Source organism: Pogona vitticeps, chromosome 4 (genome assembly GCF_051106095.1).
Source record: "Pogona vitticeps strain Pit_001003342236 chromosome 4, PviZW2.1, whole genome shotgun sequence".
Lineage (NCBI taxonomy): Eukaryota > Metazoa > Chordata > Lepidosauria > Squamata > Agamidae > Pogona > Pogona vitticeps.
Window position 1 is genome coordinate 95483729 of NC_135786.1, and position 13443 is coordinate 95497171.

The 13443-nt window shown below is 41.2% G+C and overlaps 1 long non-coding RNA gene across 1 annotated transcript in view; it reads right to left on the bottom strand.

Annotated features, from left to right (window-relative positions):
* Positions 1-13443, bottom strand: part of LOC144588644 (uncharacterized) — an 88206-nt gene that overhangs the window by 18744 nt on the left and 56019 nt on the right. The gene's annotated exons all lie outside the window — the stretch shown is intronic.

Here is a 13443-nt window from a genome sequence, read left to right on the forward strand (position 1 = left end):
CGGTCATCCCCTATCCTGCAGAGGGGCCTAACAAAGTGCAGAACTGAGACAGAGCCAGGTTCCTCTACATACACTTCTTCTCTTTTAAGGGCTAGCTCCTAATCCCCAAGGCCATGTTGTAATCCACAGCCTGGCCCCATCCTCCATCTGAGGGGAACCAGACTGAAAGAAGGCTGTATACCAGCCAGCCAAAAGGTAGCACGACAGAGGGACCCCAGGATGACAATATCCTATGAACCCATCTGTCGACTCCTCTTCACAAAAGGTGACCCAAGAGAGCAAACCATCCCTTCTTATCCTTCCATACCCCTGCCACTGCAATGGTGCAAGCAACTAGATGGCTTGCCCGCACCAAGCCGTCTAAAATGGATTACAGGCCCATCTGCTGGTCCCTTATGAAATTGTTGCCACCTGAATGTGACATGTACCTTATCACTTTGACAGAACTCTGGATTACCAAACACAATTCCAGATGCAGTAAGTAAACTCCCAAACCATTTTCCATAGCTTTTCTGAGCTCTTTTGACTCCCCTGCTGTATTCTCATTGTGGCCTTAGGAATACAGCCCTCCCTCTAAACTGTCCTGGGCCCCATCACTGACCAAAACAATGGCCAGTCTGAGCCACTTACAAATCTCTAACTGCCCTCAATATCATCTCTTTCCCATTTAACAAGCCCTCCTAAATGGACAATCACAATATCTGATGGTAGCCCACAGCCCACTCTCACAACACTGACAGGAGGAGGCCTTCCTATCTCAGGCCCCTCCAACCCAGCCATTCCACCACTGCACATGTGCTGATGCTCAGCTGTGTGCCAATGGCTGACTTTGTAATGTAATTTGCTGCCCAGTACACCGTGCCATGGCTGCAGGTCAGCATATTTCTCCTCCTGCCACATGGCACAGCCCCTAAAAAGGCAACCAAGATTGTGTTAAAGGGCAGGTCCTCATACTAGTCCTTGCATGCATCATCCATACCACCTGCAGATCCTTGTCAACAATGGCTGCCAGATACCCTTTCCCCCCTAGACAATAATCTAGGAAAAGGCAATGATCACCAGTTGTGTCTTGAAGGCCACAAAGCTTTCAGTTTAAAGGCTGACACTGCTAACTTGCCCTGAATGTTGGTACTAAGACTTTCCTCCTCAGTCGCACCCCACACTGTAACAAGTGGTAATCCATAGCTACACATCACTGTAGTCTTCTCTGAATGCTAGGAATTCCTGTTCAGCTGTGTCATAGCTTTTCCTAGTGCTGGGTGCTAACGTCATACCTCTAGTTCATTCTACATCTCACTGTAAAAGCTCCATAACTCTTGTGGCATGGGGTCTGGCAAAGGCTTGGCCTGGGATTCCAGCTGCTAAAAGCAGTCCATCCATTTGCAGAAGCAATACTGTTGCTGAGATCCAGCATTTGATGTGTCAGAAACAATATATGGCTTTGCAGGCAGCACAGTGTAAAAAAGACTTGGTGATTTAGATGTCAAAGAGTTTAGGCTGTCACACCAAAAGTGCTTCCTGACATTGCCAAATGTTCTGCTCACAAACAACATGTCGCTACAATAGGAAAGAATTCTAGGAACGTGAGATCCTCAGTAATCACTAAGTTTTCCCACTTGGCCACCCACATCTACCTCTAAAATATACACCATAGCCCAGCAAATCCACAGCATCTGAGTGCGTCTGCAGGTCACCCTTGAGGTCTGCTCTCCAAAAGGAAAATGCTGTTATACTCTAGCAAGAACCTCTCCCATACTTTCAGAATGGCTCTAATGCCTGCCACGCCACACAATCTGTGATGCAGGTGCCGCAGAACCTTTACAGCCATGCACAACTTCTATAGGAATGCCCAACCAGGGGCTGCCACTAACTCTTGTAATTCCAATTCTTGTAATGGTCCACTAACTCTTGTAATTCCAAAAAAGTAACTTTACTGTGAATCCCCAAACTAGCAACCTTCTGTCTAAAGCCCTCCAGCTTATCAAAAGATGGCATACAACTCTGTTCTACTGTACCTAATTTGTCCCCTAAAAATGTTAGCAGTGTCATCGGGCTCTCCGTCTTCTCAGCTAAAGGGTTGGTTGGACTGAAAAACCTCTCTAACAAAGCCTGACATTTCCCTGACCCAGAATTCCAAGAGAACAAAAACAACAAAAATCTGTCCTCTGAAGATGCCGGCCACAGAGACTGGTGAAACGTTAGGAAGAACAACCTTCAGAACACAGCCAAAGAGCCCGAAAAACCCACAACAACCATTAGATTCTGGCCGTGAAAGCCTTCGTGAAAATATGAACAACAAAATCATCTGAATGATGAGCCAGAGCCATCAACCCTGTTCAGTCTCTGAGAGTACCTTCTAAAAAGGAACTCAGCGTTTCAAAAACTGAACAGGAAACTAAACACCCCACAGGTAGCAAGCAGCTAGACTTGTACTGACTTCCAAAGAGGCCAGAATCTGGGAGAGGGAAGGTTTATCATTTCTGCAGTCCTTATTCCCCACATCAGTGGGATTACAATGTTGAGATGGGGCGCGCACAGCCTGGGCTCCAACTGCAGGCTGCACCCTGGAGCCTGACCCTCAGCAACCTCTCAGCTAGCCAGTGTCCCAAGCTTGAAAACAAGTATTTCCAGATATCCTGCTCCAGTATCTTTGGAGGAAAAGTGGGGAAAGGATAGACATGCGGTTATCATATTACAGTTATGGACATTGACTTCCCACTAGAATGGCAATCAGCAACTTGTCATCTATCCATGAAGCAATATAGGAAATACCAATCATGTTTGCATAAGACAGGGTGGGGATAGTACAGTCTTTTAGACGCTATGGGACTGTTACGCCCGACATTGTTAACCATTAGCTATGATGGCTAAAGCTGGTGAGCGTTGCAACTGAACAACATTTGCACTTTGCCCCCTCTGAAAAATGGGGAGGAGCATTAGAAAGCCTATGAATATTTCACAGAATTCTGCTAGTATTGATGATACACACGAGAGTCTGGCAGCTCCCAATGTTCTGTCACATTCTGATGTGACCAAGAAATTTGCATCCAGGTATGCAAATAGGAGCAGGCCAAAGCTTGGAAATAATGTGTTAAGGTGTTGACAGTAAAATCATTACTTTTGGATTAAACAGAAGAAAGAAATCTAATCTGAAGAATGGCTGAAATCCTGCTGCTTAATTTAGTAGTTTGCATTAGAGTAGGCTTATTGAATCAGAAGGGATTTGGTCAGCTCCTCTGCACATTCCAACAATTCAAACAGGCCTATTTGCAACTAGTTCTATTTGAATCAATGGAACTTATGGAAGAGTTGACTCACCAAATCCTCATGAAATCAATGGCCCTACTTTAGTGCACTACACTAAGCAACAGAATGTCAGCCATTGTTTCAAAACTAACATGAAAACATTAAAATTACTGTACTTTTAAAAAGTTATTGGTCAGACTCATTATAACAGAATCCCCTCCTAATCATACATAACTAATTCATCTCAACTGGGTTGCAGATTTATTTCATTTGCAATAACTTTGCGTGCATTTTTACAGTTTCTTTCCTCAAAAGATGCCTGGCATCTTTTTCAATAGGAACTGAGAGCCCTCACTTAAATCAACACTAGCAGCACTGAATTCCAGCCAAGGCTGCCTTGTAACAAACAAAGTTCTGAATTTAATTAATGACAGATTAACATTTTGTATTGCCTTAAGAAAGGAAATATCACATGGCTGATCCTGCAGAGAACATGCTTAGAATTATGTAAACCTCAAGAGATTTCTACTGGGAATCTTTATTGAAATAAAATGTATCCTGTTGTAAAAACCATTATATCCACATCAACGTCATTATAATGGCACACTTTTCTCACACAATGTGTTTATCATAGTATCTGGAGATTTATTTTGCTTTCTGGCAAAATCCATATTCTTAGACTCTTTTTCTTTCTTTTGATAGCCTGATCTGGATCCTGATTCATGAGAATGTACTGCTACTGCATGTGTACTACTGCAGACTTTGAATCAAAATTGCACACATTTTCAGGGATTTTTCTCCACAAATAAAAAAAATTAACAATGAGATCACACTGCTATAATCGCCGTGTGTTTTGAACGTGTGTCATTTGATGCATAAAACCATTTCATAATATGATCCATTAATTCTTGGCTGTTGCAATCTTGACTCATGAAGTACTGCAGTTCCATGAATGACAATTCCTTAAAAGGCAATAGTAGAGAGTTGTCCTTGAACAAATAAATTCAATCAAATCAAAGTCTGATCTTTATTGGAAAGAAATCTTCAAAGTTATTGAAAATTCAGTACTTCATAAGGAACATGTGAGGAAGAATATTTAGCTATAATTCACCATTCCCTTCTTCTGGAGTATCCTGGGTAGCTGAAGACCACACAGGCTGGCTCTTCTGAGATGCCCAGTGGGGAACTGAACTCCCAACCTCTGGCTCCACAGCCAGATACTAGGCCAAGAAAAGAAAAGAAGCAAAAACAAAACAGCTGATGGTGTCCCCTTGTCATGAATCTCTCATTCCATCTCTCGTTTCCTGTTACACAAGCTAACACAAGCTTGCTTCTGTCTTTTTATAGCTAATTTTCAGTGCTAGCAATAACACGAGGGGATGCTGCTTCCTGGTGTAGCTTCCAAGGCTTCTACATTGAACCCTATCATCCTAAACGTCTAGCGCAGTGACACAAAATACAAGACTCATATTGGCTTCCCTTCCTTTCTTCTTATTAGCAGTATTTTACTATCATATTGGGGGCTTGCTGTTATATGCTCAATGGCCCCTTGAAAGAAAGAGAACTGTTGGATAGCAGCATTGAAATGATATCCCAAAGGATCAGTAAAGTTGTTTCTAGGCTGATTGCATGTAACATAAGCCAGCAGACAGTCTCATTTAAACTCATTTTCAAAACCCCATCAATCATGTGGTTTGAGTGGAATTTTGATACAAGTCAGACCGACAACATTTGTCAAATTTTAGTAATGATTAGATCAAGTTTACCCACAGTGTGACCCTTGGTTTACCAACTATCTTATCAATTTGTAATGCATATGCATATCAGGGACTCGGGGTGTGAGTACACTGACTGCAGGAAATTGTATGAGATTGGGGAAGTCCAATTTTCATTTTTTTCCCATTGACTACATGACATAAAGGTGGGACGTGGTGGCGCTGTGGGCTAAACCGCAGAAGCCTGTGCTGCAAGGTCAGAAGACCAAGCAGTCGTAAGATCGAATCCATGCGACAAAGTGAGCACCCGTCGCTTGTCCCAGCTCCCGCCAACCTAGCAGTTCGAAAGCATGCGAATGTGAGTAGATCAATAGGGACCACCTCGGTGGGAAGGTAACAGCGTTCCGTGTCTAAGTCGCACTGGCCATGTGACCACGGAAGATTGTCTTCGGACAAAACGCTGGCTCTATGGCTTGGAAACAGGGATGAGCACTGCCCCCTAGAGTCGAACACGACTGGACAAAAAATTGTCAAGGGGAACCTTTACCTTTACCTTTTACATGACATAAAAGCCAATGCAAATCAGTCTGGCCTTTCCCTCTAGAATCCATAGTCTCTTCCTCTGCCCTTGGGGTGTCTCCTGTTTTTAGACAGTGGATCCATTCACATCAATTCAGATGGTGTGATCGCTTGAACGAATGCAGAAAAGTGTATGAAGGGGTGCAGGTGGCTGACACGATGCGTGGCAGCTGAGGGGAGCAGGTTAAAACAACAGGAGATTGGTATCTTTGCAAATAATGCAATGTCTTTCCTTTCATTTCATTAGGAATATTCTGTTTGCAAGGGATTGTTACAGAGGGAGGGGCAACACAGGCTTAGTAGAGTCTTCTCCATAAATGCCAGAATATTCTGTCACATCTCTAGTTCCATGTTTCAGCCTAGGATGTCACTACACAGGGATTTGTTTTACTGTTTGGTCCAATCCGGGAGGTGGGCTGGTTCACATCTTTTTCCAGAAACCACATGACGTAAGTGCCAATGCGAACCTGATGTGTTCTTATCTGCACCTTCTTGATTCCCTGTTTTTTTAAGGTGTGATTAGGATCACTCCATTTTGGTTTGGTTCCAGCATGTGCAGTCACTGGGAATGAACCAAAGCAGACAACTTAAACAGATAGCTTTCAAGTTTCCAGTATTCTTAAGTGATTTCAGCAGACAGAGATGTGCTATGCTTTTTGAGAATAAAAACTTTAATTGAAAACCTCCTCCCAGAAGGAGAAAGAAACAAGAGAGGACAAGGAGGAGTGTGTGTCTTTTTTTTTGCCCCCCTCCTCTTCTTTCTCTTTAAAGGGAAATGGGCCAAACAGAGTCACTTAAGATGTGGTGTAGTCTCTTACCTGAAACCACACAGTCCTTGTACAAATCCAGATGTAAGGACTGCACCAAATGACATATGACACCTCTATGTAACCTTAAGTAACCCCGTTTTGCCCGATTCAGCCTGCTCTATTTTGTCTATAGACTTCACCATCTTCCTCAAGTACAGCACCAGGTTGAGGAAGGCAATAAAGTAAAATAAACCCAAGAAATATACAATCCCAAGGGTACTGTAATAATCTCTTTATACTGTAGAAGCCTGTCTGTCTTTACTACCACTTAAATACTACTCTTAAAACAATAAAGGAAAAGATAACTTCACAAGCTGTTTCAAAGTATTGTTCACAGCACTGTGTTTGTAAATGCAATTTTGTGATCACATTAGCCACCATTAGAGCAAATGATAATACTGTAGCTCTTGGGGGAGATTTCTCATTTTCTAAATCTGGGGAATCCCAATTTTGGAATAAATTCTCAAATAGTCTCATCACCAATTGTTTGGCACAGCAAAAATATGAGAATTGGAACCTCAGCAGGAAATAGAGGTAGTACAAAACAAATAGACATTACAGTATTTCTCCAAATGTGATTAAGCTTTCCTGTAGTCTGGTTTAATACTTCTGTACCTCTGAAGTTAGTAATATCACAAAAGAAAGAAGTCAAAAAGAAAATCCAGAGTTCAAACTTGACAGTCTTCTGTGCAAATAAACAACAGAGATAGCTGTGGAGTCTTTTACACAATCCAAACGTAGAAGAGGTGATACTTTTATTTAGACGGCTAAAAATCAAACATTCAATGCAGTCTTCCATGAAAAAAATTCACTTTCTCAGGCATAGGGTAGAATAATTACGAATGAAAATTCCAAAATGGTCATGGCAGAGATCCACCACACATGTCGCGTAAGACGAGCAGAGAGCTAGTTTCAACCAGTTTGGGGGTGGGTGTTCTGGTAGGAATTTTTCCACCCAGTCTCCAGGACAGGAGATAGTCCCTGAACTTCCCTCCCACTCATATTGCCTATTTGGAAATCAAGTTTCCTGATGGGAGGAGGGCAAATGAGACACATGAATGTATCTGAGTCCTCTTAGTTCATGGAATATGAACTAAGGATGACCTGTATTTGTTAGGATTTTTATTCAAGAAAATGTGAATTTTAAATAAAAAGGATCCTTAAAAGACATCAGAAGAACCTTTGTTCTTTTTACATCTACAGACTCACAATAATTTAATTAATTCCCCCAAAGTATTACAACATGGCCTAAGATTATAGTCAGTCATGCTGTAATTTTGTTAGAGATCGAATTAGCAGTTCTTTATCTGTGCGTCTACTTTATCTATAAATCATCTGGGTGACTTCTAGAAAGCACTCACCCAGTACCTACCTATGATGCTGACAAGATAAACAAGTTTTCCTTAGCTTGCCTCCAAATTTTTCTAGCTGCACATGAAGCATGTTGTTTATGAGTGGTAGGTATAAATTTAGTGTTTGCCACACACGGTATGCAGTGGTGAGCTGAAAGCAAAGTGCAAATGCAAATGACAACAATAACATGAATGATGGCCTGGTAAAGATCAGGATAACACAGAGGGAGGCCTGGAGGGAAAGGACGAGGAGCTGGGCCTTCTCGGCAGTGGCCCCTCGCCTCTGGAACAACTTGCCCATAGAGATCCACCTGGCTCCCTCTCTGGGTGTCTTTAGAAGTAAACTTAAGACATGGTTATTCAGGCAGGCTTTCCCTCCTGCTGCATATTAATATTTACATTTTTACATCTTGGATTTTTACATATTTATTGGTTCTATTGTTTTTAAATTTTGTAATGCCGCCCAGAGCAGGCCCAGTCTAGATGGGCAGGGTATAAATCTAATAAAATTAAAAAATAAAAATAAAATCATGTATGTTGCAATTGGGTTTAGTTGAGAGCATGACACGCCTTTTCCCACACTAATTTGGAACAGCCATGGCCAGGCTTCCCAAGGCGATGTCCGTAGCCACCCCACGAGATTTAATGACTCAATCAGAGACAGATCAGAGATTTATGATGAGTGCTGTGGAATGGTTTCCAGGCATAGGATTCACATGGCTCTGAGAAAGCAGGCGCCAAGAAAGGCAACATAACTCAGGAACTATAATGTGCGCACCATTGGGACTCCCATACATCCACTGCATTGTGTCTGTTAATCGTTTGTCAGGCAGAGTTTTGGTAAATATTCTGGGATGATTATTTGTAAATAAAGCCAATGTGATAGACACGTTAAATCTTCAGTACTCTTTTTATCTAAAGGAATAGGGACCCAGAGGGACTGCCTCTGGAACACATCAGAGCATGGGGAAATAGGAAACATGTCATAATCAGAGCTTAGAAACCATGCTGATTGGGGGATGCTGGGAGTTGTAGTGGAAAAAGGTAACACTTCCATGCTCTGGTAGCAATCTACTTTTCTTCTGAGATACTTGGAGATTTATAAGCATGAATTGTCCTTTTTCAGCTTCATAGATAGAGATCAACCCATGGGGCCATTCTGTGAAGCGAATTCCTATGCAAGCGTTTAAACCCAGGACTCTCTGAGCAAGTCTGTTTGTTGACTCATCGGCTTTTTCGAAGGAATTCCATGTTAAACAGCAGCATAATCCATTTGTGCGGCCCATGTCGATTAAGCAAAAAAGCCACCAGAACTGGTCATTAGGTTCAAAGAATTGTCCCAGCACCCATGCCATGAGTTTCATTTCCTATAAAAGAAAACTTTCCTGGTAGTGGTGATGACGTGTTTAGAAATGACGATAGCATTCAACCCACTTATTTGATGGTCACTGAGCTTTACATTATACAAAAACTGCAGTGGCACTGGCTTTACAAATCCAAATGTTTGTGCTTTGCATTACAGTAATCTAGATTACTTCATAAATCAGCAGTTCTGGTTCTGAGAAGAATTTAGTGAGAGACAAGCTCATGTCTTTAGGAGCAGCTAAACTTCATTCCCAACCCTCCCACCCACTGGTTTAGGAACCTCTATACATTCATTCTTTCACAAATCCCTTGGGGAGCTTTTAAACTCATTTGACATGATTATCTCTAGGATTATTATCATTTTCTATGTCTGCATGATTTTGCTTGCTTTTTACTTACATTTTTTGGCAGTCAAGTGTAGAGACCTTTCTGCTTCTCACAGCTGGCTCCAACTTGACAAAGACCACTGTCATGTCTTTATCATATGATTCTACTCATGCCTACTCACAAGTAAGTCATACAGATAATATTGATAATTAAACAGTCAAAGAGTAAAGAGTCCATCCCTGGGAGAGCCAAAAAGTTAGGCCCTGTGCTTTCTTCCTTTCTACAGTCAGATATGGTGCTTTGAGAGAAGGCTTTTACTGAGCAATTCACAGGGCCTCGTTCATAGAGGTTAATGGTACATGGTCGTTTTCAGACATGGTTGTTTTCAGTTTGCAGCCCTTTGGCTCAAATCCTCTTGTGCCACTAAAATCCTTTTGGAGGCAAATTGGCTCAAGTTAAGAAATCAGTGCAGACATCAATTGCATGTTGTACTACACAACTCAAGACAAAGCTGGCAATATTCAGTGTAATTTCTAAACTTTCAATTCACCTCAAAACGTCACACCATCTGTGTTTTTAGTAATATAGTGAGACAAGAGAAATTTGGCCAGTCTATTTCCCATTTCTGTCTGGTTTTTTAAAAAATAGAAAACACATGAAGAACAAAAGAAGCTTCACAATGCCGTGAGCCTTCTGTCTGGAATAATTTGGCACAATTCTACAAAAATCAGTGCAACAAGCTTATTTAAGTCAATTGTGACTTTGATGTGATGAATCTGTCAAATATTAACTGAGGATGGGACTAAGAATGGTAAAAATACAGAAGAGGCTCTTCTTTCATCCTTTGTGTTTCTTCTATTGCTTTCTGGAAGAAAGCCTCTGAAACACTAATGATTCTAGTTAATGGAACAGGGCTACACAGATGCTTCAAGTTCTTCCACGTTTCCCTATTCCATGTAGCCTTCTTTCCACCTGTTGTGTATAAAATCACCCCTTGCAATACAGGGGCTCAATGTGCCATCCTTTCCCCCTTTCCTTGCCTCACCTCTGACCCATTTTGACCCACTCATTGTTTCACCATCTCTGCTGTAAGAGGGCACTCAGTCTGTAGGGCAGCTTTTGTTGCATTTATGGGTTCTTTGGGGGGTTTTTTGGGGGGGGGCAAGTGCCAGATAGACCATGTAGGAGGAAACATGGACTAAGCATGTTGGTCCCTTCTGAGTTAAGCAGAAGGGCTTGTGGGCAAAAAAAACTATGGAAATGGAAGGACACTGCCCCCCCTCCTTTAACATCAGCAACAACAAATGACCAGAAACAAATGAAACATGGAAGTGTTTTCCATGTGCACCCCTAGTATTCACTATGATACTGAACCACCAGCATTAAATCGAACTTTGTCCAAAAATATCTAACATTCACTTTAAATTATACTAACTACTCACCATAGCTGACTAGCTGAGTGGCTGCTTAGAAGCCTGATCTTTTGCATTCTCTGTTTGTGTGTCCATTGCATACAGGTTTGCTTTTTTTTCCTTTTCCTTTTTCTGATTCTATTGGAAAAAGTGATACATTTTAACCAACAGGAAGGTTAAATTATATCACTTTTTACAACAGGAAGGTCATGAATGTTGTTTCCGTTTAGAAATTTGGACAGTACGAAACAGAAAGAGGAATTGTTTAAACAGGCCTGGTGTCTTCATCACTTCCTCAGCTTTCTTGTAATAAAATTATTTCCTTGGTGTCTTAAGTGCATCAGGAAACCACCACAGAAAGAAAACTCTGGCCACAACTTTTCATATAAAGTTCAACTTATACGCAGAGTTAACTAATTTCAAAATCTATGTCATTGCATATTCTTGTTCATAACAGGAAAAGGCCGCTTGCCACTGCTACTGCTACGATTCAGAAAAGCAGGAACAATCCCCTCCCCAACTTTAATGTGTCATATTAAAGAAAAGTTCCTGTAGTACAGGCTTCCACCAGTAACCAGTGAGCTGATCAAACTAGTCAATATAGGCAAGGGCAAATGATCAAGCAGGATAAGGCCACATGTGTCCCCTCCCCTAGATATTTGAGGGAACAGGGCCATCCTAGAACATTCAAAAGTTTTATCTATCTATCTATCTATCTATCTATCTATCTATCTATCTATCTATCTATCTATCTATCTATCTATCTATCTATCTATCTATCTATCTATCTATCTATCTATCTATCTATCTATCTATCTATCTATCTATCTATCTATCTATCTATCTATCTATCTATCTATCTATCTATCTATCTATCTATTTATTTATTTATTTATTTATTTATTTATTTATTTATTTAGCTAGCCAGAAAAAGTGAGTACTTTATTTGGAATTGGGGCTGAGAAAGCCTCCAAGAGGCTTTCTGCTCTTCAGGCTTGGGAGGTCCTCAAGTACAATACTGAAAATCCAAATCCAAAATGCCTTTCCAGGTACTTCTTGGTTGCTTTCATCTAAAAAAAAAATCAGTTTCCCATCTTTTTCAGGATTTGGGCAGCCTGCAGTAACGTTGAGGGGAGTGAACATTCCCACCCGAAGCCCTTGGACATCACCCATTCTTGGTATAGAATACCACCTACTGTATTGTTCAAACATGGGTCTTTTTAAAATGGATTGAGAGGCAGCACCTGAAGGTGACAAGGCTTGAAACCACAGAAGACCTGTTGGGCCAACAAGTGAACCAGGGGGTTTGTGCCCATCAATAATCTTCTCCTTCCCAATGTAAGCAAGATGTGTCCTCTTGAACCATCCTTATGAAAAATTACATTTATCTTAGTTTTATAAAGTGCTTCATCACTAACTGTGTCGGCTGGGGTTTCGGGGGGGGGTTGCAGTCCAAGAACACCTGGGTTACCCAAAGTTGGGGATCACTGTTTTAAGCTTTTTCTGTCTGTCTTGCCTGTAAGGGAGTTGATGAGGCATAGCCTTTGTGGTTTCACATAAGAAATCTGGATTCAATAGAGATAACTTAAAAGAATAGCATGTAAACCAGAAATGTAATTGTATGAAATCTATTAAGATTGTTTGTTTGTTTGTTTGTTTGTTTGTTTGTTTGTTTGATTGATTGATTGATTGATTGATTGATTGATTGATTGATTGATTGATTGATTGATTGATTGATTGGTTGGTTGGTTGGTTGGTTGGTTGGTTGGTTGGTTGGTTGGTTGGTTGGTTGGTTGGTTGGTTGGTTGGTTGGTTGGTTGGTTGGTTGGTTGGTTGGTTGATTTTTTATTTAGATCTCTAGGTCACCTGAGCTACCCTAGTATAGCTCAGTGGTTTAGACATCTGGCTGTGAAGCCAAAAGTTGGGAGTTCAATTCCCCACTGTGCCTTCCTTGACAGAGGCTGGACTCAATGATCCAATGGTCCCCAACCTTGGGCCTCCAGATGTTTTTTAGACTACCACTCCCAGAAGCCTTTACCACCACTGGCCAGGATTTCAGGGAATTGAAATCCAAGAACACCTGGAGGCCCAAGGTTGGGGACCACTGATTTATAGGGTCCCTTCCACCTCCGCAATTCTGAGATCAAGGTGGCTCACAGGTTATTAAAAACTACAACAAACCAACTAAAAACACAACAAAGTATGATAATAAAAACAATAAAACACACACAGTATTTTAACAACTAGTTAAACAATTAGTTAAACATTTAAAATACCCTATTTTGCAGGTATTTAACCTGAAAATAAAGTCTTTGTACATGCTGCATATTCCCTCATTGTCTCCAAATAAGGGTCTGTTTTAATCTCATGTAAATTGCTTTGTCAATGGCACAGCCACTTTTCCCAGCAACCTAGGGCACTTTACTTGTGGCCATTAAGCAATAATGCTATCGCTTTGTGTTTGTTGTTACTAATACTAAAACCCTGCACATTCTTTTGAGTGACGCACATATGCACTGGATTGTTTCACAGAGCTTGCTTGTTGGGACATAAGCCCATAAAATCTTTCTTATCTGATGCACACAGAAGCGTGATCTTATCCCTAGATCTCAACATTAGCTTTGATTTTCCCAGACAT